This window comes from Phacochoerus africanus, chromosome 11 (genome assembly GCF_016906955.1).
Source record: "Phacochoerus africanus isolate WHEZ1 chromosome 11, ROS_Pafr_v1, whole genome shotgun sequence".
NCBI classification, from domain to species: domain Eukaryota; kingdom Metazoa; phylum Chordata; class Mammalia; order Artiodactyla; family Suidae; genus Phacochoerus; species Phacochoerus africanus.
Window position 1 is genome coordinate 134,853,588 of NC_062554.1, and position 26,136 is coordinate 134,879,723.

The 26,136-nt window shown below is 41.7% G+C and overlaps 1 long non-coding RNA gene across 2 annotated transcripts; it reads right to left on the minus strand.

Moving 5' to 3' along the window:
- Window positions 1–773: 773 nt before the first annotated feature.
- Window positions 774–24,255, minus strand: LOC125111574 (uncharacterized). 2 transcript variants are annotated; one of them, XR_007130896.1, is made up of 5 exons: window positions 24,072–24,255; window positions 8,079–8,149; window positions 5,774–5,879; window positions 3,863–3,990; window positions 774–1,315 (listed from the first exon to the last, which is right to left on the minus strand). It is a non-coding gene; the product is annotated as an uncharacterized LOC125111574 (long non-coding RNA). The 2 variants fall into 2 exon arrangements; XR_007130895.1 differs by lacking the exon at window positions 3,863–3,990.
- Window positions 24,256–26,136: the final 1,881 nt, after the last annotated feature.

The window sequence follows — 26,136 nt, forward strand, 5'->3', positions numbered from 1 at the left end:
GGAGGTGGCATTTGGGAAGGCGTGGGTTCATGCTCATCTTGTTTCTCACTGTCATCACCTTTCTGGGAAAAATTTTCATAAAAACAGCTTGGAAGCGCAGGTGCTTTGGGGCCGATGCTATGACAATTGCTGTGCTAATCGCCACGCCTTGCAGATTAGTGGAGATTACCGGTGGGCTGGAGGCTGAAGAGACAGGCTGGCTCCAAGGCAGCCTTGGCAAAACCCTCCCAGGGCTCCTGCTCAGAGGCTGCTGGAGGAGGGGAAACAGATACTCTGGCATCTTGCTCAGGGAACGTCTGTGAGCCATGTACTCTGGCAGTTAGTGGAGGGGTTCTTGCTAAGCCTGACCTCCAGTCTTGCCAGGATTGACTCCCAAGAAAAAAACGTGTGACATACCTTTACTAGAAATTAAGGAACATTAAATGAGAAAAATGTTCCAACTCTAAATTGGTTTGAGGTTCCCAGGAATAAAATGACTTTTTTTTTCTTTTAGTCTTTTAAAGTGTTTGTGAGAGTTTGTTGTTTGTTTGTTTGTGTCTTTTTAGGGCTGCACCCACAGCATATGGAAGTTCCCAAGCAAGGGGTCGAATCGGAGCTGTAGCCACTGGTCTACGCCACAGCCACAGCAATGCCAGATCAAGTCCCATCTGCAACCTACACCACACAGCTCACGGCAATGCCAGATCCTTAACCCATGAGTGAGGCCAGGGATTGAACCTGCATCCTCATGGGTACTAGTCAGATTCGTTACCACTGAGGCAATGGGAACTCCCTAAAGTGACTGTGATTTTATTACAATAAAATATCTTCGGAGCCCTAAACATGCCAATAAGAGCTGTGAGTCCTCAAGTGTAAGTTCAGGTACCTGTCAGCATGAGCCCAGATGTTTTTGACCACAGAATTCTTGTCTCCTCCCCCGCCCCAGCCCCCAAACCACCGTTTCACAGAATGGGTGTTCTGTAGAGCACTCTGGAAAATTATGACCTAGATTTTCAGGAAGAGAAGTTACGTTATCTTGCTTTGAGGATTAATTTCGTACCCTCGGTGGGTGTTAGGTAGTTTTATATACATTTCCTCATTGGACCTGCCCACATCAGGGATATAGACGGTGCTATGTCTCTTGACAGATGTGAGCACGAGAGCTCAAAGAGCTTGCGTGTCACCCTCCAGTTCGGTGGGGCTGTGACGTGAATCGGAGTCTGCTGGCAGCATACGCCTCGTGTAACAGCGGTGGTGCGACCCCTTTACGGGGGGAAGGAGGTCCCGGCTCAGCTGAGGATGGTGGAAAGTTCCGTCTGGACTCAGGTTCTGCTGGCTTGATGAGGAGGAAAGCAGAAAACAGGGGTTAATTTTGTCAACTACTGAAATCATATTAAAAGAGGATGTAGGATCAAGTTGAAGATGAGGTAGCAGAGTTAGGGAACTGGGATACTGTTCCAGACAGCCATGCCTCCCCGTTAGGTACCTGGAGGAAATGCTTGATAGAAGACAATGAACAACTGAAAACGAAGCCCTCTGTAAAATCCCACAGAAGCTTCAGCTGCCTGGTTAGGTTCAAGAGACAAATGAAAAGAAAAACCACTTTTTCTCAAGGCCTAGATGCAACAGGGTTAGCTGCTCACCCCCAAATTTCTGAGCTAAAGCACTAGTCTCCTGACCCAGCTGCCCTGCCACCCACTAGGGCATTCCCGCCAGATCAGAAAGGCAGCATCTGTGGGCTGTTATTCCACTGCACAAAATCTTTAGACCTGGTAAAAATTTGGACCAGGACTTATTAAGATCCCCCTGCTCTTTGCTACATGGCCAATTGATAACTTCCTCTGGGATACAATGAAGTTGAAGGTGGGGATGTGGTGGCGGTATCTGCTTAAAAACAACGTTTGCAGGAGGAAGTGTCAGAAAAGCTATAAAGGAGATCATACATTTACTCTTAAAAGCAACAAGGTCAAGGACACAGAAGAGTGGTTTGGATTTTCTAAAGAATGAATGAGGTTATTTTACATTATCTTGTCCCCTGATTGCAACCCAAAGTCCTGGTTGGAAACCATGCAACAATGATCTGAAGGTAGTGTATTTCATGTGGTTGTGTGATGTATGTATGCCTATGTGCATGTGTGTATCTGGTGTGTGTGTGTGTGTGTGTGTGTGTGTGTGTGTGTGGTTTCCTCCCAAATCTCTCTCTCTCTCTTTTTTTTTTTTTGTCTTTTTAGGGCCGCACCCATGGCATATGGAGGTTCCTAGGCTAGGGGTGGAATTGGAACTGTAGCCGCCAGCCTACACGACAGCCACAGCCATGCCAGATCTGAGCCACATCTATGACCTACACCACAGCTCATGGCGATGCCAGATCCTTAACCCACAGAGCGAGGCCAGGGATGGAACCTGCATCCTCATAGATGCTAGTCAGATTCATTTCTGCTGAGCTACCATGGGAACTCCCCAAATCTCTTGAATTAGACTCAGGACAGCCTAACCCCCTGGCTGGTCAATATTGAGGAACAGAAAAACAAACAAACAAAAAAAACCCTTTGTTTTTCAAGGACCAAGTTCCCTAAGGGATGGAGAGAGAGGGAATTCCATTTTGTTTGTTTTTTTATTGTGTTTTGTTTTAATGTTTCCCAGCCTAGTCCCCAAGTCCCAATCCCCCAGATCCTCTGCTGGGGAATCGATGGCAGCATCTGTTACTGAGACACCTAAAACTCTGAGAGAAAAGTCCTTCTTCCTGAAGAAGAGCACTGAACGAGGACAGCATCCTTTGTGGTCTGATCAGAGAAGGAGGATCCATGCTACATTTTACTTAGATTAAATGGACTGAATAGTAGAAAGACCATAAAATTCACTCAGGAACAAACAGATAACTGAAATACTACCATATCTATCAAAGAAATTGAATTTATAGTTAAAAATCTTCCAAAAGAGATAACTCACTCCCAAACTAGAGTAAATTCTACCAAACGTACATGAGAAAATGAAGCAAAATTCTACATCATCTCTTACAGAAAATAGGAGTAACTTTCAACTCATTGTATGAGGCCAGCGTTACCTTGATTGCAAAATCATAGAAAAACAGTGCATGAAAAGAAAACTATGGATATCTATTATTTATAAATTTAGACAAAAAAATTCTCAACAACATAGGAACAAATCAAAGAGTCAGTATATAAAAAGAAGAAACCCCGTTACTACCAGTTGGAATTTATACTAGGAATGGAAGGCAGTTTCACCATTTGAAAAGTCAATAAAATGCTACATATGAGAAAATGCATGATAATTTCAATAGAGGCAAACATTTGGGAGACAATCTAAAAACAGAAGGGAATTCCCTCCATCTTAATGAAGGGCCTCTACCGAGACAAACAAACAAAAGCACATAGCTAATCCGTGGTGGGAGAGTTCATGTTTTCCCTCTCATGGTGGGGAAAGGGCAAAAATGTTTACTCTCAACTCTATTCCTCCAAAGGGTAAAGGAAGTGCAAGCTGGTGCCGTACACTGAGGAAAGGACATAAGGACTGCTTACATTCAGACGTAAGGACTGAAAAGAAATGAATAAAACTCTATGTCCATATAGAAAATCCCAAGAAATATGGAGAATAAATCTCCTGGAACAAGTAGGTGAATTTATCAAAGTTGTAGGATACAACCTCAACATAATAACACAGACTAATTTCCGTATTCAAGCAATGAACGATTGGAACAACCAAAAGTCAAAACACGGAATCGCCCAAGATAATTGTACCAGCAAGTGATAAGAAATGATATGTTTAGATTTTAACATCATACTACAAGTTTAGGGTCTATAAGCTCTGAACTCCAAGACATCATTGAAGTAAGTCAAAGACTCAGATAAGTAGAAAGACTTACAGCCATAAACTGGGAGGCTCAATAGAGTCAAGATGCTCTTTTCCCCGAAATGAGTCTACAGATTTACTATGATCACAGCCAGAATATCAGCAGGCGTTTGTGTAGATGTAGACAAGCTGATTATGAAACTGGGTGGAAAATAATCACATAGAAAGATGTTTAGCGTCATCATTATTTGGGAAATGCATTTATTAGAAGTAATCATAATTCAAAAAAATTGACATTGTGAAGTCCTGATGAGGCTATCTATCAGCTGGAATTCTCATTCAGTACTCGAGAAGATGCAAAATGATAAACCACCTCTTAACAACAGTTGTGCAGATGCTTATAAAGTTAAACATGCACTTACCATTGGGCTTATCCCACCCTCAAGTATTTATACTAGATAAATAAGATATTGTGTTCACACAAAAGCATAAAAATGTTTATAGCAGCATTTCTCACAACAGGCAAAAACAAGAAATAACCTAGATAGTCATCAACAGATGAATGGACAAAGAAAATCTGATTAATTTAAATAATAAAATACTACTCAAGTATAAAAGGTAAATTCCCACTGATGCCTGGGAATGTGTGGTGAATTTCATTTGCACGATTTTAAGTGAAAGTAGTCAGGTCCAAAAGGCTACATAATGTATGACATTCTTTACACGACATTTTGGAAAATGCACAGCTACAGAGACAGAAAGCAGATGCAACTGCGAGGAGTTAAAAGTGAGGGGTGGATGTATCTAGGGAAGGGCAGAATGAGGGAAATTCTTGTGATAATGAAACCTTTTGTATCTTTATTGTGATGGTGTTTATACAATTCCAGGCATGTAGAGTGGTATCTGTTCTCCCGTGTTCATTGCAGCAGCATTCACCATAACTAAAGTATGGAAGCAATGCCTGTCCATCAGGAAACTAGAAGATGAAGAAAATGTAGTCTATCCATGTAATGAAATATTATTCGGCCTTAAAAAAGAAGGAAATCCTGCCATTTGTGACCACACAGATGAACCTGGAGGATGCTATGCTAAAAGAATAAGCCCCTAACAGGAGGACAGGTACTCCTTGATTCCACTTACATAAGGTATTTGATATAGGAAAATGCATGGAAGCAGAGAATATGTCATATGGCTGCCAGGGGACTGGGGGTGGGGGAAACAGGGGGCTGCTCTTCAGTGGGTATAAATTTTCAGTTATGCTGGATGAATGCATTCTAGAGACGTACTATATAACACAGAACCTGCAGTTAACAATAGGTGTTGCACACTTATCTTCTGTGACCTTGCCCCCAAACGAATAAACAAACCAAAAAAAGTGGGGGGGCACATAAGGAAACTTTGGGAAGTGCTGGGCGCCTGTCATCTTGATTGGGTCCTGTTATCCCAGGTGTGTGCCTATGTCCAAACTCATCAGGTTCTACGCATTGCGTATGTGCAGTTCTTTGTTTATCAATTACCCCTCAAAACAGCTGTTACAAACATTGAATGGTAGACCTTGAAAAGTGAAATTTACTGACAGTAAATGAAACACAGAAATATTCTGAATGCTGTAAATTTGAATGTAATAGAACTCTTTCTGTCATATGGAGGATGTATTGTGCTTCTATTCTAGCTTATTATATAAGCTACAAAGGTCATAGGCTTTGGGCTTATAGAAGAATAAGGAGGTCTGAAGAGTTTGGAATATGTTAAAACTGGGGATGTTGAGAAAAATTTGAAACCAACAATAAGCAAGTTATGAATATAAGATTGAGGAAATAGGGAGAACGAACAGGATTGGAGGTTTGCAAGCGCGCACTACTACTGCCAGTTTATATTTGCATAACATTGTATTTTCACACACACACTCACAAGCACACTGTAGCATTTGACACTCACCATAGCCCTATGATGCCCACCGAAAATTATATTTGAAAAGAGGTACCTGAAATCCCAATGAAGAAGATGTTAATTTTTCAGAATCTTCTTTTCATCATATCTCAGGGGTTCTCCTAAATGATGCATGAATATGAACTTATTCTCAATCGAACCTGTGAAGGAGAGTAAAGAGGCATATAGTGTTACCTGATCTAATAGGAATTAAACGGCATCCTTGGATGAATGAAAGCTAATTAACTGTATTTAAGTCTATCTGCTGGTTAGTAGCCTCACAATTTCTCCCAGTTATATGGGACTCTTGTGCAATTATATTTTAAAATGATTTACTCATTTGATCTACCTAAACAGCCACAGTTAATTTTAAAAGTGATTAAACATATTCTAGGCATGAACTTATGAACTACATTTCAAAAAATAAATCATCATTTCATTGAACAGAGTCTAGTTTAATTAATGAAATTTAACCAAATATGTAGTCAGTGATGTTTCTGTTACCCAAATTTAGCAGCTGGGGTCATCGGGGCAAAATATTTGTGCTCCCTGACTGCACATAAGTCAATCAAATCAGTTTCACACACATTTGAGTAATTTTTATTATTTTTGAAATAATTACTAAATCAAATGTCACTGTAACAGCAATATTTAAAGTGATACTCATTGAAATGCCATGAGCAATGAATAAATTCAGTAGGTATAGAATATTTATAGCAAATGTAACAGATTTTTAAATCAATGGGAAGTGAAACTGTGACCACTATTGGAATAACAGGAACTAGGTAATAATAATTTAATTTTGAAGAATTACCCATGGTTTACATTGCCTCAAATCTGCAACTTATTGGCTGCTTGATCTTGGCCGAGACAGTACATTCCTCCAAGACTCAGTTTCACTATTTATCATATGGATATAGAATAATATCTAACTAGTAGAACTACTGTGGAAATTAAATAAAATGTATTTAGCGACGATAAAGTATGCAATAAATGGTAACGTTGTTGTTATTGTCAGTATCGTTACTCCCATGACCTAGACTATTCCTTCATCAGGAAGAAAGATATTATTTGTACTGACAAGCAGAAGGGACAAGACAGAGTAATCAATATCTGAATGTTATCACAAGGATAAGCATCATTTTTTTTCTTTTTTCTTTTTCTTTTTTCTTTTTTTTTTTTTTTTTTTTTGCTGCCCCGCTGCATATGGAGTTCCCCGGCCAGGGATCAGATCGGAGCTGCAATTGTGACCTACACACTGCAGCTATGTCAATGCTGAATCCTCTAACCCCCTATGCCTGGCCAGAGATCGAACCTATGTCCTAGTGCTGCAGAGACACTGCTGATCCTGATTTGCCACAGTGGAAATTCCTAAGCATCATTTCTTGGAGCTGAGGTTAATTAACATTTTGCCAGAAATTCCCCTAACCAGGCTTGAAGAAAAATATCTGATCCTAACTATTGCCTTGGCAAAAGAATTTTAAGGTAAGAAATAGAAGGGCGTTAAAACAAAAGATAGCTGCACATAAGGCGTGAGTTAAGTGTTGAGGTCTCATTGGTCAGAAGAGGCCCAAAAATGTAAGGAATACCAAGAAGTCTGGAAGTGAATCCATGTGAAGACAGTTCCCTTTGAACAATCAGCATTTCAGTGCAGAAGTGGCTGCATTATTCAGAGTTGTGTCAAGGAGAGCAAAAACACATCAGTAATTTAAAGGGGGAAATTTTAATGTAGAGAATTACTCACTGGTAACATTTCTCTTTGGTAGGGGGTACAACCCTGTGAGAAGCCCTTCAGCTACTTCTCCAGCTTCCTGCCTGACAGTGAAGGAAGGAATAAAAGAGAACTCTGAAAACACCCGAAGGCTAAAGGAGAGGTCCAGAGGGAGTAGATGGGGTGGGGGCTCCATCCCTCAAGGCTGGATTTTAGACCTTGTTGGCAAGGGTGTGATGGCGGCCCAGAGCTGGTGGAGAAGTTGGCTGGTTGCCTTGGCTGGACCTGTCCACAAGCTGTGGGGTGAGACCAAGGAGAAGAGGCACTTCAGCTGGAACTGGTGAGCACAAAACCTTCTGTTGTGGGTACTGCAGGCCCTGTCACAGAGAGCATGGAAGGGTAGACTGAGCTCAAAGGCCGGGAACTTCTTGCTGCAATGGCAGAGCACACCCTGGGCATCCCACAGCACAGCATAGTGCCAACCTTGGGCCAGCTACCAGTACAGCAAAGTACTGGGTCCAGCTCCAGTACAACAAAGCGGGGCAAGGAAGGTAGATGCTTTGGGGCTCGGAGATGACACACGGATGACTGCCCAGCAGGGATATCTGATGTTGTTACACCTCACATTGTACCAGGTGCATAAACTTACCTAATAGTCTTAGCAGTCTCATCGTTTCAAAACTGAAATCCTTCCCAAAACAAAGACCATGAGTGACACACCTAGAGGCAAACACATTTAGGTGTCTTAGTTGTTGCAGTAGACAGCATACGCCATAAGAAATGAGGGCACCCCAACAATGAGGGGCGCCATGGAAGGGTTCTCCTAAAGTTCTGAGGGTGCCAGTTAGTCTCAAGACAGTCTTACTAGTATGGTCAGAATTTATAAACGAGGAAAATCACCAGAACCCTCAGCGGGCTTATTTTTAGAGCCCTAATCCACGCTAAGTTATTGTCAGATCTCTTTGATGTGGTCTTATCTAAAACACATGGCTGTAAATGGGTTTTTGCTCCAAGGGTTTTTACTTAGTCTTTGTTCATGGTTGGCTTGGTTAATTTGCTTGGAAAATCATAGTACATATATGCAAGGTATGATTTGGCTTTCAACGTTCAGTCTGTCCCATGATACCACAGCAGAGTTATTGTTAGCCAAGTTTGTCATGGTGTGGACAGTTATAATCTCAGAAGGTTAGACCCGCAAGGATCTTGAGGAAGGCTTAGTTTAAAAGGAAGGTTGAAGGCCATTGTCTCTTATCCTGCTCACACAGTCTTTGCTGCCGACCGGGGTTGGTAGATGCAAATTATCACACTTAGAATGGATAAGCAATGGGATCCTACAGTACAGCACATGGGAAATATGTCCAGTCTCTTGGGATAGAACGTGATGGAAGATATAATGAAAAAAAGAATATATATATATATACATATCTATATATGTGACTGGGTCACTTTGCAGTACAGCGTGAAGCAAGTAGGTATGATGATTTGCATTTAGAGGTGACCTTGGCTACAGATATGCAAAAATTTTCCATTTCCTTCACCAGCAAGTTCTCTCTCTCTTTCTCTTTTCGTACAGGGCATGAAAAATCATCCTGGAAGTAGTTTTATCTTTCCCTGACAATAGGAGTTTACATTTAAATATCTTGATTTAAGGTGACAGAATTTGACTTAATGCTATTATTACATCTTCCAATCCAGAGATTTAATTTAATCACCTGGTGTAATTTTCTATTTAATATCAATAAAGTGTCTTTCTCATTGATCTTACATTGAGAATGAGATCAGATTAATTCTGTAGGTCTCCCCAGATTTATAGCTGGAAGGGAGAGTGAGAATTGAAATGAGTATATTTAAATTTACACTGATTGGAACCAAATATCCTAGAAGCCTTTACTAAAAACAGCTTTTCTGACAGGGAAATACGTACAGAGCCTATTAGAGCTTGTATGAAACTTTAATTCCTTTTCAGTGCTTTTTATGTCAGAGAAGTATATTGAAGTAGAGAAAATTTATCATCCACTTTTGAACATTTAATGACTAAGAGAAATAGAGGTAGATCCAACTCATGCAGTATGTATTCAGCATCATGACCAGCGCCGTTGCTTAAGCAAGGGTGACTGAGAGTTACATTAACTCAGAAAATTGCTCAGTTAAGCCCAGCGGTGGATTGGGAACCCCCCAGCTCCGCATCCATGGAAATGGCAGGCGTACAGTTGATTAATACATCCAGTGTCAAAGTGCGTGTAATAGCGGTGAAATGGGAGCGTCTGAATGGCAGTGTAGACTCTCCTGATGTGTGGCTATCACAGAGGCTGCTGTGTCAGCTACCTCCCTTGGTGGGTTGCTCTTGCGTATTTGGAGAGTCAAGACCAAGGAGCGTATATCTCATTTTAGAGCATGGTGCTTACTGTGTGTCTACAACGTTGTCTTTGGAACTGGGGTAAAAAAGGATGATGAGTAAGACATCATTTCTGAAAGGAGATAATAGAATCAAGGCTTCGTGGTGATCCAAATTAGGGTTTATGTTTAGAAAGGACAGGTGGAGTTCCCAATGTGGCTCAGTGGGTTAAGAACTCAACTTTGTCTCCAGGGGGGGTCCCTGGCCTTGATAAGTGGGTTAAGGATCCGGTGTTGCCATAATTTGTGGTGTAGGTCACAGATGAATCTCAGATCTGGCATTGCTGTGGCTGTGCTGTGCTGTAGGTCACAGCTGCAGCTCCCATTGGACCTCTAGCCCAGGAAGTTCCATATGTGGAAGATGCATTAGTAAAAAGAAAAAAAGAAAGAAAGAAAAAAACAGGGGTTGATTTTAAGAAAGGATCCTTAATTTCTTCTGCAGAAAGAGAAGAAACAAAAAGCAGAAGATATTGCCGTCCCAGAACTTTGTGTAACTATGTCAAGGACTGAATCAGCAAGGAAAAGATGACCAGGCCCACCCAGCTCTCAACTTCCAAGTCTTAGAACTTGCCTTCCTGACACAGTCAGTAACTTTTTTGGAATTATATCCTGCACGAAACCTATATAGGAACCACGGGAAATCAGCAGTGGACAAAATCAGCACTTCAGCAAAATCGAAAATCCATATGTGTTAATTGCGCCATCTTTTCATACTAAATGTTCAGAATGAGTGATAATTTTTTCCTATGTCAATATATATCTCTGATCAACAAATTAATTCTGGGGTGTTTTAGCAATATATCTGTAAATCCAGTGTAATAAATAGTCTTTATAAAGCCATCAAAACTGACACATCAGTTTTGCACATATTAGCCATTTTCACCCCTCCCCCCAAAATAACATTCTGGATTAAGCAGACAGTCGCCCCCCAAAGCAGTGTAGGATGCCTGGAGTCCTAGCTCTCTAGAACCCATGTCTCTGAAAGTACTTCGGGATCCACAGTGTTGGTATTTGAGGAAGCAGTGCTTAGCACTTAAGCAAGAGTTCCTCCTTTTCCGTGTCCTCACAAAACACCAGGATTATAAATCTGAGGGTGATTTGTTTGGTCCCACATTATTTGCTGTTTATGACCCTGGATTCCAGGAGGCTGGGCTATATGCCTTTACACCTGATTAAACAGTTGTGCCTCCTATAATAGCAAAGATGCTGAGGGTGTGGGGAGAGCCTTGGCGAGGAGGGCTCAGGTCTCCCAGTAAAGTGGGGAAACAGGCACTGCTATTTCATTGAGTGTATTTTAAGGGCTGTTTAACATTAAGCACTGCTCTGAAGATTACGAATAATAAGTAGATGACTTGTTTGGGGAGAAGGTCTATAATTCTATAAAACTGGCTGAGTTAATGCCCTAGAAACCTATTAAGCAGGAATTCTTATTGCACCAAACTATTGTTATTTCAACTAGCAATCCATGTAATAATGGCTGTTTTTAGATGCTGGGTCCCCCTTCCCTGCCCCTTGGCACAAACATTCTTTTAGTTGGCCTGTCATTTTCCTTCACCGTGTGTTGATAATTGATTAACTGACTGATTAGATTGGAAGGAAGGTGAAAGACTGACAAAACTTAATAGGTTTAACTAACCCTCAATCATCTTTAATGTCCAGGTTATTTGAACCTGGGAGATTCACTTTTGAGGTTTTTCTTTCTTAGGATAATTTATAAAAGGACTTTATTCATTTTATTTATTCATTAAGGCTCCAGTAAAGATGTTAGAGGCATACTTCAGTATAATTCCACACAAATAAAGCACAGAGGGTAGTGGGCTAGCCATAACTGGTGGGAAGTGAGTCTCCAGGAGGACTTGGCAAAGAAGTAAGACCTGGGCAGGGGGACTGGAAGGCAATATAGGGGCGTGAGTGTGGACAAGGTAAAGGCACCACCATCTGCAGCATCACTTGCTTCCGGCAAGTGCAAACCTGAAAGGCAAGCGTCTCAAGTAGCCAGGCTGACGTGGAAGTCACCACGACCACCCTCCCCAGGGCTGCGTCAGCCATCGCCCATCATCCTCCAGTGCCATCTGCCTTTGCCCATCTCTACCTTCTGTGCCCTGGCGGTGGTGTCACCCACACTCCTTGTCCTCTTTCTTTCCTGCGGTTTGTTTTCCTCCATGGATACTCCCGCAAAGGTGCTGGAGAAAGGAGAGATTGTGCTGTCTTCCCTGCCCTCTCCTCTCCTCAGGTGGGTTGTGACATCTCTCTTTGCCACCCTTTGGCCCGGCATCCTGCCAGCCTCTCCGGCTGCCTCCTTTAAGAGTTACAGCTCTTATCTTGGAGAGCTTTCTAATTAGACAAAAGTTATACATAACAGAAAAGAAATTAAAATGTATGTTCATGACCAATCAGCCATAAAAAGGAATAAAATAATGCCTTTTGCAGCAGCATGAGCCTAGAGATTATCATACCAAGTAAAGTGTGATAGAGAAAGAAATACTATATGATATCACTTACATGCAGAACATGACACAAATGAACTTATATATGAAACAGAAGCAGACTCACAAAGAGAACAGACTGAGGGCACTGGGAGAGGGATGGACTGGGAGTTTGGGATTAACAGATGCAAACTATTGCACATAGAATGGATAAACAGAAAGGTCCTACTGTATGGCACAGGGAACTAAATGGGAAAGAATATGAAAAAGAATATATATGTGTGTTTGTGTGTGTGTGTAACTGAATCGCTTTACATTGGAAATTAACACAACTGTACTATACTGTAAATCAACTGTACTTAAATATTTTTTTTTTTTAAAGTTACAGCTCTTGCCAGCTTGGAGAACACCACCGCCTCACCTTGCCCCTCTGGTCAGAACATGAAGGTCACGGTCCAAGGGGTCTTCTATCCATTCTTGATCCTCTTGACCTTGGCCCCATCACTGTGAACAGTCACGTCATTAGACGTCGTTCTGTTAGTCCTTTGAATATACCATCTGTTTCCTTCAAGGATGCGGAGTGATAACTGTTTGCTAAGCTTAACACTGTAAAGATTTTCTCTTTGGAAACTAATTTTGTGCTTGAACAATTCACTGAAACCTTCCGATGGCCATACAAATTTCCTATGAATTAGAGCATTTTTTAAAGTAGCTTCGCTAATGATGTGATAAAATAAATCTGTGTCCCATTCATCTGTAGGGTCAACAAACATACAGACTTATAGAGATTCTCTAAACGTGCATAAGTGTGGACATCTCAAGCTATCTAAAATCTATCTCTGGATTTATAAATACGCAATGGGGCAATAAACACGAGTTTTAGAAAAACAAAATCTCTTTTTATAAGTCTTTTGTCAAAGTGTTAGAAGAACCGTGCCATAACTAAATGACCTGTATTATCCCTTTCAGTTTCTATTATTTTAAATCTCTCATTATCTCTTGTTGAAATGATTGTCATAATTGGTGGACCATGAGGCGCTTGGGCCTGCAGTCCGTTTCCTCTCCCGAGTAGAACTGTCCAGGGCTCCTGCTTCTTTAGTTCCTAAGACTTTGGTAGCTGCTTACAGACCACAATGAAAGTGGAAGTCACTCTCCTGACTGGCCAGGCACCCTGACTCGCTCCCACCTCTCTCCAGGGTTTGAGCACATCATTCTCTCACAAGAACCAGGTGCCCCAGTAGCAATGACCGCACATCCTTTCCCAGACACGCCATTGCCACTCTTCCTCGTGTCTCATCTCCTGCCTTATCCGCCAGAGGAAAACTGACTCATTCATGACGGCTTGGCAGAAGTAGTTCATTCCCTGAGAAGGTTCCCCTAACATCTTTATTCTTATTTCCATGCATTTTCCCTGTGTTTCAGTTTTAATTTACTCATGTCTCTGTGCCATCATATGCCATGTTACATGTGATTATCCCTTTATACGCCTTTATCTGTTCAGTAATATAAGCTACTTGAGAACAGCAACAAAGCTTTTTCTGCCTTGAATTCCTGATGCCTTGCATGGTGTCTGGCACAGGAAAGTGCCGTCAGGTCTATTGATGGCAAAACAGTAGGATGCGTGAATTGTCCCAGGACTCAACCTGTGCAATGCAGAGAATTCTCATTCTGCTGACTCCTCTTTCCCTTATATGCCCTAACCTAGGTCAACAACCACTGTCTTGACCTCTTTAAAATCTGCTTACACATTCACAAAGAGAATGCTCCTAGAACCTTATTATTTGATGGCAAATAATGGTTGAGTGAACTTCAAACCAGGCTACCAAGCCAGTGATGGATAATATAAATGGATTCAGTCAAAGAAAGATTAATTTCATATTTCTTTCTGTGGAAAGTTTTTATGTTTCTTCATGCCAGGATAATTCTCTCCTATATTTGATAATAAAGTAAAGCAATGGGGAAATTAATTTAGATTGGTTTTCCCCTGATTTTAAACAAAAAAGTAAATAAGCTTTTTCAATTTATTCAACTGTAACATAATCCAATAGTTCGGGTGAGATTCAACTATATAATGACTTAATTGAAAGAAAATTAAACAAGTATTTGTCTAAGTTCTGTTGCACTAAATGAGATTTTAAATTACTCTAGGAACAGATATTTCAATTCTGATATGATGGCTTTAAATGGGGTTATTTGATTTTCAGAACAGTCAATAAGAATTTCACAAACATTTGGGAGCCATCTTCTATTGATCTTGCACGAAATTAAATCAAATTCCACTTTATGCCCAGATGGTCAAGGTAAAGGAAAAAGACGTTGAAAAGCCAGTTCAAGCTTTGCTAAGTATTTTTAAAAACGCCTTCCAAGGCAGTAGCAAGAGTGGGTTGTCTTCTCTATCTCACTCCTAGTAACCAGAGGGAGGCTGATGAAGCTGAGCATATGCACTTAATCATTTTAAAGTTAGGTATTTATAGAGAAGGCTGCTCTATAACCACACTTCCACACCCTTCACGTAGCTACATAAATATGGACTATTGGACACAATATTTTTAAAGAATTAATATTTCATAATCTACTCTGCAAGGGATTTAAGGAACCTTATACAGTGAAAGACACATAAATCGGGACAATTAAAATTTAAAGGCAAATAAAAAGCCAATTAGGAAGAAGATAAAAGCAATGAAATAGTTTCCTCAAGTGATTTATTTACATCCTCCGAGCACTACCTTTTTGCTCTGTGGTTCGATAGCACACACGGAGAAGAAATACCTAAGTTACAAGATTCTAATAGTTTTTGTCCTTATGGAATATTCCCTGGCTCAAGTAAAGGGTCAGCAGCACTGGAGCCGGTGGAGACTTTGGGGAGTTTTCTCATGATACGGAGCACTGCCCAGTGTATACAAATCTGGGTTGGAAGCAGGCGGAACGTATCTCTACAAAACCTAAAAGTAGTCACAGTCAATATGATATGTGAAGGAACCTTATAAAAGTTTTGTCTATTTTATTCTCTGCTTCCTTTTGATCATCAGACTTAGACAGGTGTAACCTATGCTCTAGGCCATGTTCATTGTGGAAAGTTAATGACTGGTTCCCGAATATAATCTGGGGAACATCTGCCTCCAGTGAGCTCTGCTGGTGGAGGCATGTCCTCAACCTTGGCAATTTATCAGTCGCCTGGTAGGAGCTGCCATCAGTGTCATCTGCTTTAGGCACATTAGTCTCCCCACCCACTCTGGCTGGGCACACTGCAGCAACACAAACCTGTGCAGAGAATAGCCCTTAAGGAAGCAGAGCTCATGAATCCAAAGACCCCTTCATCTGAATGCAGAAGGCACACTGCAGTCTTCCTTAAACATCATCTTTGTGCTGGTCTAGTTGCAACTCCTGTCCCTGAGGCTTTGCCGTATTTGTGAGCTTTGGTACCTTAATCTTTGAGTTTTCCATATTTGCAAAGGGGAGACAATGCCTACCTAACGGTTAGTCACGGGAAATGGGTCTACGGGTGTCGCGCAGCCCCAGTGAAGATGTCTGATGTCGATGGATGTTGTTTCCCCTGCCCGGGGTTCGGTTTTACACCGTTGGGTACCTTTGGACAAACGCTGTCTCTACCGTGAGCCCTGAAGACTCAACTGACTGCAATTTCTAAGCCTTATCGCTTTAGGTTCTCTGCTGTGCACAGGGTTGCGTTTAAACTTCTGTTTTCATTTGTACTTGCCTCTTATTGATCAACTTTTTATAGGCAGGTATTGAATGAAGAGTGTTCTATTAAACTAGGTGATATCTTACTTTCCCCAGCATCCTTCGTGATGCCTAAACGGCCTGGAAAAGAGCATCTCTTGCATCTCAACATTACTTTGATCTGATAAGCGTACCCATTTTTGAGTCAAAGAAGCTCAGTGAAGGGGCTTGATATTGCTTCCCTTGGTGTCTACATTGACTCCAAGTGCATCTTCTTGTCTTAGAAAGTTAGGGGTAGGCATAGCACCTGCAGTAAAACCATGGTGGATGAGAAGAGGTGGCACCGTCTGTGTGCTCCCAACATGCCCATCCCTCATCCCATTACGACCTTCTGGGTTGGGTGTTAATACGTCCTGCAGGGTCCCTCATGCCACATACGCCTCGTGACAAGCGATGGACTCGGTTCGATGAGTATTAAACCTCTCTGATTAATACCTGAGTTATAGCAACTATCTTCCACTTCAGTTACTCTACAGGCAGCTGGCAAAGATGAAGTTCTTTGCAGAGGTGTGGGCCTCTCTTACATTTCCTTCACAACAAGGAATATCAAATCTGAACGGGGCTGAAGTAAAGATAATCTTTTCTCACAATAATTATCTATTTTTTTCACTTCTGTTAAAGGGTTTGTTTTAAAGCATTGTATTGCTCTGCATCAAAGATGTACAAATTTTTGTCTAAAGAGTAGGCTTTACCTAATGACCAGTTAGAGAGTAATTCTCCTTAAGACTTTTTGGGGGGACAAACTCACATGTTAAGTGCTGCTTTAATACTCTCAGGCAGTTAAAGAATTTCACCATACGCTGGGCCATAATGACTATGCCCCCATCAGCATTAGGGTATAAGGCCTTTGTGTTGCTAAGGTCCAGCTCTACCCAGCGAGAGGGATTAGCTTGTCAGCAGGACTGCAGAAGGACCCTCCCCAGTCCTGGTGGTGTAGCCATAGCATCACTGTCAAGTACCTTGTTTTTACTTTTACTTCTTTGGAATAAAGTCATAATTTAAACTTGTTTAAATACATGCATTTACTGACTTACTTGTAAATTATTAAGAACAAAATAAGAAGTTTGATTGGAAGTCGCCTATGAAAATAATTTTATATTCATTTTAATTCTGCCTCTATGATAGTGATCCAAGATTTGAAATATGATTAATGGTACAGGATTGATGTTGGAGCTTTATAATTAATTGATATCAATAATTATTTACTTGGTAAAATGAGACAGAAGGGGGCAGTGATTAGGATTAGATTAGAATTAGGAGACTCACACGTAAAACTTTCTTCAATATTCAAGAGCTAACACCTATCCTTCTGAAATTATTTCAAAAAATTGCAGAGAGAGGGATACTCCCAAACTCATTCTATGAGGCCACCATCACCCTGATACCAAAACCAGACAAAGATGCCACAAAAAAAGAAAACTACAGGCCAGAAAAAAAATTAAAAAAAAAAAAAGATCTTAGACTTACAGGCTCAGTCAATCCTTTTTTTCAGACTTTTTTAAAATTCTAGTCATAATCATGAAAGACTCAGTGTATGGCAGGGTCTGGGCAAGATTTAATAATATGTAAGCAAGGAGCACAGTATTTGCCGACAAAAAGCTCATAGAAGGGAGAGAAGTGGTGCATATGCTGAAAGTCTTATTCGGGAGATGTAAGGTGCTGGTGAGACACAATGAGAGGTTCTAGAACTTAGACAAGGAAGCTGGTAAATCTTCCAAGAAGAGGTGGTGACTGAACTGATTAAAGAGAATGCCAGCCACGTGAGGAAGTGAAGCAAAGCTCTGGGAATGCCATGGTTATAAAATGGGAAACAAAAGCATGTTAGTTCTGAACAAGCTGGAAGTTCCCAGCTGCTTACACAGCACAGGAGAAAAGCCACGTCTAAGCGTAGCCTGGGTCTCTCAGTAGCCTCGCAGTTTCCCAGTGGTGCCCGAACCAGGGCCTTCTACGACAAATCGCTGCCACTTCCCGTCCCAACACTTTTTCCTCATGGCCAAGCCCGTCCCTGCCCTCCACTGAGAGTGACCTGCCGGGCCAATGGGCTGATGGATGTTTAATTTTATAACGAAATAGCTAAAGTTCTCCAAAGTCATTGTGCTCTTTCCTCGAGCACAGAGCACAGAAATTCAGTTGGTCCACATCCTTGCCGTTACTTGCTGTTGTCATTCTTAATTTTCTCCTTTCTGGTGGAATAAGAAGCAGGATCCCGGTGTGGTTTTACTTTGCATTTCCCTGTGATCAATAATGCTGATCCCCCTTCCCGGATTTCTTGGCATTTCATATAGATCCCAGTGTTGTGTCTATTCAAGATTCTTGCCTGTTTTCATTGGGTTTCCTTGAGTATTGATCTGAGAATTTAATCTAAATATAAGTTCCTTGGCAGATATCTGCACTGTGAATAGTTTCCAGTCTATGGGTTATATCTTAATTTTTGCAATGCTATGTTTTCATACGCAAGAGTTTTACATTTTGATGAAGTCTAAGTGATCAACTATAGGGGAAAAAAAAAGGTTTTTGGAAAGTCCAAAGGGCTTTGTAACTTGCGGGACAATATTCATGTTTCTAAAAGGAGAGAAGTTGAGAGAGAAATTGAGTCAAATATCTGTTAATAAGGATTGGACACGATTTTCTCAAACTTGATGAAAAATGTTAGTCCTATTATCCAAAAAGCTTATTGAATTCTGCACAGAATAAACACAAAGCCGCAAAATTGCATTGCTGAAAACCAATGATGAAGAGACAATCTCAAAGGAATCAGAGAAGAAAAAGACACCACGCTTTACACACTCGGGGTGGAGCAGGAAGCGTAGAATGACAGCTGAATTTATTAGAAGTACGAAAGAGCAGACGTCTGTGAAGCAGCGTGGAAGGAGCTGAGAGGAAAACAGAAACAAACGAAACTAGCAAGCTACAATTCTCTATCAAGTAAACACAGGCGTTAAAAATGAGAAAGACAGCAGAACAAAAGCAAAGAGCATTTCTCATCGCAGAACTGCACCCTGTAGGAACTTTTGGTAGGAAGAGAAATTATACTAGACAGAAACCTTGAATCTAGAGAAAGAAAAGAGGAAATCATAAATTCGTGTGTAAAAATGAAAGAGTATCTTTCTAAAAAAATTTAATTTCTGTGAGTGCAAACTGAGTATCAAGAGCAGCTATAATAACATTGTATTCTGTGCTTTATAACGTATTTAAAAGAAAAATGTAAAATAAATAACTAAATACAAACGTGAGCGTGTGCTGTTTAAATTTTAGCATGCGAAAGGGTATAAAGTTATTTAAAGTTATCTGTTACAAGTTTAGGATGTATATTGTGAATCATAGAGCAAAAGCATTAAAGTTAAACAAGGTGGTGTGTTTAATAAGCCAACCAAATAATTGGAATGAAGTAGAAGAAATAAAGTATAATAAATAAAAAAGAAGTCAGAAAAAAGGGGAAAGAAGAGATGGCACTAATATAAAGCCAATAAAAAGTTGTGGTTTTATAACGCAGTTTTTTTTTGGTCTTTTTAGGGCTGCTCCCATGGCATATGGAGGATCCCAGGCTAGGGTCTAATTGGAGCTGTAGCCCTCGGCCTACGCCAGAGCCACAGCAATGCCAGATCCAAGCCGTGTCTGGATCCTTAACCCACTGAGCGAGGCCAGGGATCAAGCCCACAACCTCATGGTTCCTAGTCAGATTCCTTTCCGCCACGCCAGGACAGGAACTCCTATAATGAAGTTTTATTGTTATACAGGAATGGCAGAGCCAACAGATGAGGAGGCAATTGCCATTGAAAACACAGTTTGTTATTCACAGTTTCTAAGAGAAAGAAGCAGACCACACAGTGGGGACCACATAGAGAGGCACCAGGTCAGAGGAATGAGGGGAAAGCATAGGAAAGAGGGTTTATTAGGGGTGAGGTCTGCAGAGGGAACAGGTGAGGCAGAACAGGCAGGCCTGTGTGGCTGGTTGGAATAATTTTAGTGACTCTGGGACATAGTGGCTGACCCTAGGGGTCTGGGACCTGGCCCTGGGGTGAGTAGGGCAGACGGACAGTGGCCTCGAGTGTAGAACTCCTCCTCTCCAGAGGATGTGGCTTGGGCCCTGCGCTGGTGGGTTTACATATGAAAGGTGAGTTCCAGGCAGAGTTGTTTACTAGCTCTAGAAACTGGCTAGCCCTCAAAGCACCAGAAATATTGAAAATAAAAAATGCATGATTAATCCCAATAGCCAGTTTAGACTCAAGAGTGCAAATAATAATAGTAAATATAAATGAACTGAATGCTTCACTTATGATGCATGAGTAGTCACAAGGGAAATAGAGCAAGACCCAGCTGCACGCTGCCACCTGAGACATGCGGTAAAAAGTTCAAAGGTAAAGGGTCTTAGAATATAAAACATGCCTGCAGTAATTATAGGAAAGCAAAGAAAAGCATGGTTTCTAGAGGGAAAGAAAACTGTTTCATGAGTGATCAATTCATGAAAAAGATGAAGAATCCTAAATGTTTATGAACCTGAATCCAACTAAAAAAACCTTTTGCATAGTGAAGGAAACTCTCGGAAAGGCTATCTACTGAATGGGATATTTGCAAAGGATGTATCCAATAAGGCCTTAATATCCAAAATATACAAAGAACTCATACAACTCAACATCAAGAAAACAAACAACACTATGAAAAAATGGGTAGACGACTTAAAAAGGCGTTTTCCCAAAGAAGACACAGAAATGGCCAAGAGGTCCATGCACCGAGGACTGTCATCATTAACCACCAAGGAAACGCAAATAACACCACACGGAGACATCACCCCCCCCCCGCCCCCCGCCCCGCCAGAATGCTCTTTTCAAAAAGACAACAAATAACAAGTGTGGACGAAGACGTGGAGAAAGGGGAACCCTCGTTCACTTCGGGTGACCGTGTACATTGTTGCAGGTACAATGGAAAACATCATGATATTTCCTCGAGGCATCAGGGTAGAACCATGAGGGGATCCAGCAATTCACTTCTGAATGTTTACATACACACACACACAAATGAAAACACTAATTTGAAAAGATATGTGCACCCCTGAGTTCACTGCCGTCTTATCTACTCCACCATGACGTGGAAGCAACCTAGATCCCATCAACAAATAAATAGATAAAGAAGATGCAGCACGTACATACACAATGGACCATGGCTATAGGCCACAAAAATGAAATCTTTCCATTTGCCAAAATACACCTGGACCTAAACGGAGTCACGCTAAGGGAAATAGGTCAGATATAGAAAGACAAATATTGGATGATTTCACTTATACGTGGAATCTATGAAACAAAGCCAATGAACAAATGAACAACCATAACAAAACGGAAATGAACAGACTCACAGATACAGAGAGCAAGTATTTGCCAGAGAGGAGGGGGTGGAGGGACGAGAGAACGAGGTGAGATTAAGAGGTAAAAACTTTCAGTTACAAGATAGATGAGTCCAGGGGACGGAATGTAGAGTGTGGGACATACAGTCAGTAATAAGGTGGTATCTTCATATGGTGACAGATTGGTGACTAGACCTCGTGGGGATCAGTTTGCTAATACATAGAAATACGGAATCATTATGTGGTCCACTGGGAACTAGCAATGCTGTGGGTCAATCACACCCTGGAAAACAACCAGACAAACTATATCCCATCTCTTTGGAAAGAACATGAGATACTATGAGAAAGATAATATGAGAAAAAGAACGTATATGTATGTGTGACTGGATGACTTTGCTATACAACAGAATTTGGCACAACACTGCAAATCAACTACAACTTTTAAAAAAAGCAACAGCAACCGAACAGCAAAGAAAAAAAAAAAACTGCATGGAAAAGAGATTAAATTTACAGTTACCAGAGGGGGCACATGGGGGGAAGAAGAATTGGGTGAATATAGGCAAAAGCCACAAACTTTCAGGTATAAGATAAATAGGTGCTCAGAGCGTAAGATACAACATGATGAATATAATTCACACTACTCTATTTGTTACGTGAGAGTTGTTGAGAGAGAAAATTCAAGGCGTTCTCATTACAAGGAAAAATGCTTTTATATTTCTTTAGGTTTGTATCTATATGAGATGATGAATATTCGCTAAATTCATCGCAGTACTTCTTTCATGATGTATGTAAGTCAGATCACATGTTGTACATCTTAAACTTACACGGTGCTATATGTCAATTATATCTCAATAAAATGGGAAGAAAAAAGTATAAAGGTATTTTATGGGAGAGCTATGTATGTATAAGGTTGAGTGCAATTCGGATGTGACTCCGCCAGACTCAATACACTCTTCCCTTTTTGATGAGCTGCTCGCCTATTTGGGAAACTCAGATGGTTCTATTACTTCTCTGCCATAGGTCATGGTTATGGCCTAGATTTTTTTTCTATGAGAAAATCAATATTTAATTGACTTGCTAAATAGTGACCACTAGTAAGTCAGTACCGTCAAGATTCAAATCGCAAGTCCTGCCTTCAAGTCCACAACTGCTCAGTTGTTCATTTCTCCAGAGGACGGATTTATCACTAGTACCTAGTGCATAATCTTATCCAAGATAACGAGACCCGAGTGTGTTTACTAGCTCTGTTCTAGTCTTCGTTATATTCTTTTTATTATGTACCAGTAATATCAATCCTTCTCAGTAAATGTCAAAGTACTTAAGGTTATACACATTTTTTTTTTTGCTAGTTATGAAAGCTTTTTGGAATAAAATATCTAGCAGACCAGCAGGGCTCCATGTCTATCCTGTAAATGAATGCCGAGCTCTATCCACAGAAAGTGGTGTCAAGATTTCGATATTATTTATTTTGATTTTCATTTTTTTCTAAGACCACACCTGCAGTATATGGAAACTCCCAGGCTAGGGGTCAAATCCAAGCTGCATCTGCAGGCCTGAGCCCCAGCCTCGGCAACACCAGATTCAATCTGCCTCTGTGACCATGCCACAGCTATGGCAAAGCCTGATCCTTAACCCACTGAACGAGGCCAGGGATCAAACCCTCATCCTCACATGGACACTATGTAGGGTTCATAATCTGCTGAGCCACAATGGGAACTCCTGATTTTGAATTTTTTTGGGGGGCGGGGCACACCCATGGCATATGGAGGATTCCAGGCTAGGGGTCAAATCTGAGCTGTAGCAGCTGGCCTATGTCAGGGCCGCAGCAATGCCAGATCCAAGCCATGTCTGTGACCTACACCACAGGCTAAGGCAATGCTGGATCCTTAGCCCATTGAGCGAGGCCACGGATCAGACCTGCGACCTCATGGATGCCAGGCAGATTCATTTCTGCTGCGCCTGGACGGGAACTCCCTGATTTTGATTTTATATGCAAGACATGACATTCGAGTATCATTTACAACTAGACTTGTATTTGTGTTACTAGAAATGCAACTCTTTCTAGCAAATCCCTGGCAAATACTTAGTAGTTAGCTAGATAAGTTGGCTAATCACGAAGCATTTTTATTGGTTTGCAAATCAACTTTGTTGCTTTACTTAAAGCTCCATCCTTAAAACATTTAAATGTGGGTTTTTTTGGTGTATTTTTTTCTTTTTTTCCCCTTAACTTTCCTGATGTGTTCATTAAGGTAAACCTGAGAGCTCTTTTCCCAATATGTGGACCAAGCATGTTTTCATCTTCCTTCTGTTGTCTGTCCTGGGATGAGCCAAAGTGCACTGAGATCTCCCTCCTTGCTGCCCCAATCCAACCTGGCCTGCTCACAGCCTCTGAGCTCCCCGGGATAACGCCTGAAGGTAGCAAAGAGCTGCGATGGGACAGACCTTGTACCACACAGGCAGAGAGAGCTCAGACTTGTCCTCCTCCTCCTCAGCTGCCCAGAAGAAAAACCAGATAACGCGTCCATGAAGAGTTCACGAAGTTTGCACGCAAAACACTAAAGCAGGAAGGACTCCGAGAAGCGGGGCTTGAATATTATTATTGGGAAACACGCAGGAGAGCCACAAAGCCTTGGTCCGGCAATTTTCGCTGTGAAATATTCTGCAAATCGGCTTCAGGTTCCCAAACTACTTAGAGCCATTCTCTGGCAGCTCTCGGAGGCATACAGTCCAGGGCAGATCAGCTTACCTGCTTCCCGTTCTTCTCTTGTTCCGCGCATCAGCCTCTGTCTTTGCTCTGCCCTGCTTCCAGCCCCTCCTCGGTCACATGGCTGTCACGCTCCTCCGGCTCCAGTCTAGCATTAATGCGTCCCCTTGGGACTGCCAGCACCTAATGCATACATGCTGCTGCTTGTAATTATCCCGTCCCCCGTTTCCAGGATCCTTGTGTGTTTCGGCCTCCCCCCCCTCCCCGTTGGTCTCGTCTGACCTTTGTTTATCTCAGTTTGATTGGCAGTAGACACTCATAAAGGCTGAACTTTTCACCACTTCATGATCACATGCATGCAAACTAAAAGCCAGGGAGCATATTTTCCTGCATCAGAAAGGGAGTGACAAGGCTCAAGATTTTGAGTAATGGCTACGGGCCTGTGCTGGAGAGCCGGGGAGCCTGGGGAGAGAAACGCCGGCGTTGGACCCGAACAGCGTTTATGGACGCGGAAGGTTGTGTAACGTGATGAGATGAGGGGCGGCAGAGCCGTGGGGGCAATAGTTTGTTCCCGGATGAATGCTCAGGCTCTTGAGGAGAGGGGCACACCCCCCTTGCCTGGCGGGGATCCCAGCTGCAAGGACAAAGGAGGGCCCGGCGCCTGGATTCCCAGTTGAGAGGGGCGATAGCACAGGGCCAATGGCTCTGGACGGAGCTCTGATGGTAATTTGCTGTTCTCTACTCCCTGAACTACCTGCAGTTTCTTCAGAGGAAAACCACCCTGGCACAGATTTACTGGGGATCTAATATATATAATATAGTCCCTGCAGAGGCGCGTGATGTTACCATGCCTTAGCTTAGTCTAAAAAAGGCATATATGTTGCAACAGACCAAAAAAAACAAAAAACAAAAAACAAAAACACCTTTGTGGTGGTGGTGGTGGTTGTTAGTAGGTGGGACATTAAGGCACTGATTTATTAAGTTATTTTGTGGAGAGTTTAAGGCACGTGCTTGGCGTCCCACAGGAAATTGCAGGACTCAACAGTGCACACAGGTTTTTGACTGTTTTAGATGGTGGTGTAGTTGATGTACTATTGTTTCCTAGTTTCAGGTGCACAGTGAAGTGATTCAGTTACAGACACATGGATGTGTATGCATAGCTCTACCAGTTCTTTTCCGGTTTCTGTTGTGTTAGAGGTTATTATAAGAAACTGAAGATAGGAGTTCCCGTCGTGGCGCAGTGGTTAACGAATCCGACTAGGAACCATGAGGTTGCGGGTTCGGTCCCTGCCCTTGCTCAGTGGGTTAAGGATCCGGTGTTGCCGTGAGCTGTGGTGTAGATCGCAGACGCGCCTCGGATCCCGCGTTGCTGTGGCTCTGGTGTAGTCTGGTGGCTACAGCTCCGATTCGACCCCTAGCCGGGGAACCTCCATATGCCGCGGGAGTGGACCAAGAAATAGCAAAAAGACAAAAAAAAAAAAAAGAGAGAAAGATACTGAAGATAGTTTTCTACACTATATGGTAGGTCCTTGTTGCTTCTCTCTTTTAGGCACAGCCGTGTGTGTCTGTTCATCCCAGACGCCTCATTTTCCTCCTCCCTCTTCCCCTTTGGTGACCATCAATTTGTTCTCTATGTCTGTGAGTCTGTTTCTGTTTTGTAAATAAGTTCATTTGTATCATGTTTTAGATTCTCCGTGTGAGTGATGTCATATTTATCTTGCTCTGTTTGACCTACTTCATTTAGTATGAGACTCTCTAGATCCATCTATATTACTGTAAAGGGCATTGTTTAATGATTTTTTTATGGCAGAGTAATACTTTTTTTTTTTTTTAGTTTCTGAAGCCATTATCTTTTTAAATATAGTTGACTTCTTGACATTGCTTGTAAAGTCATTTTCAAGGGCGTGTTAAATTATAGCTACTCACCAACTTGAAAACTCTGAAGAAAAGCCCAAACTCCTTGATTTGACAAATAAAACTTTTGGACGATCAGAGCTCAGTTTACCAGACAGTCTTGACATCTTGACACCCAATCTACCCCTCTCCAGTTTCCTGGGTTCTCTTTGCTGTTCTGCAAACAATATTTCCATATCGGTGTTTTGCAAGT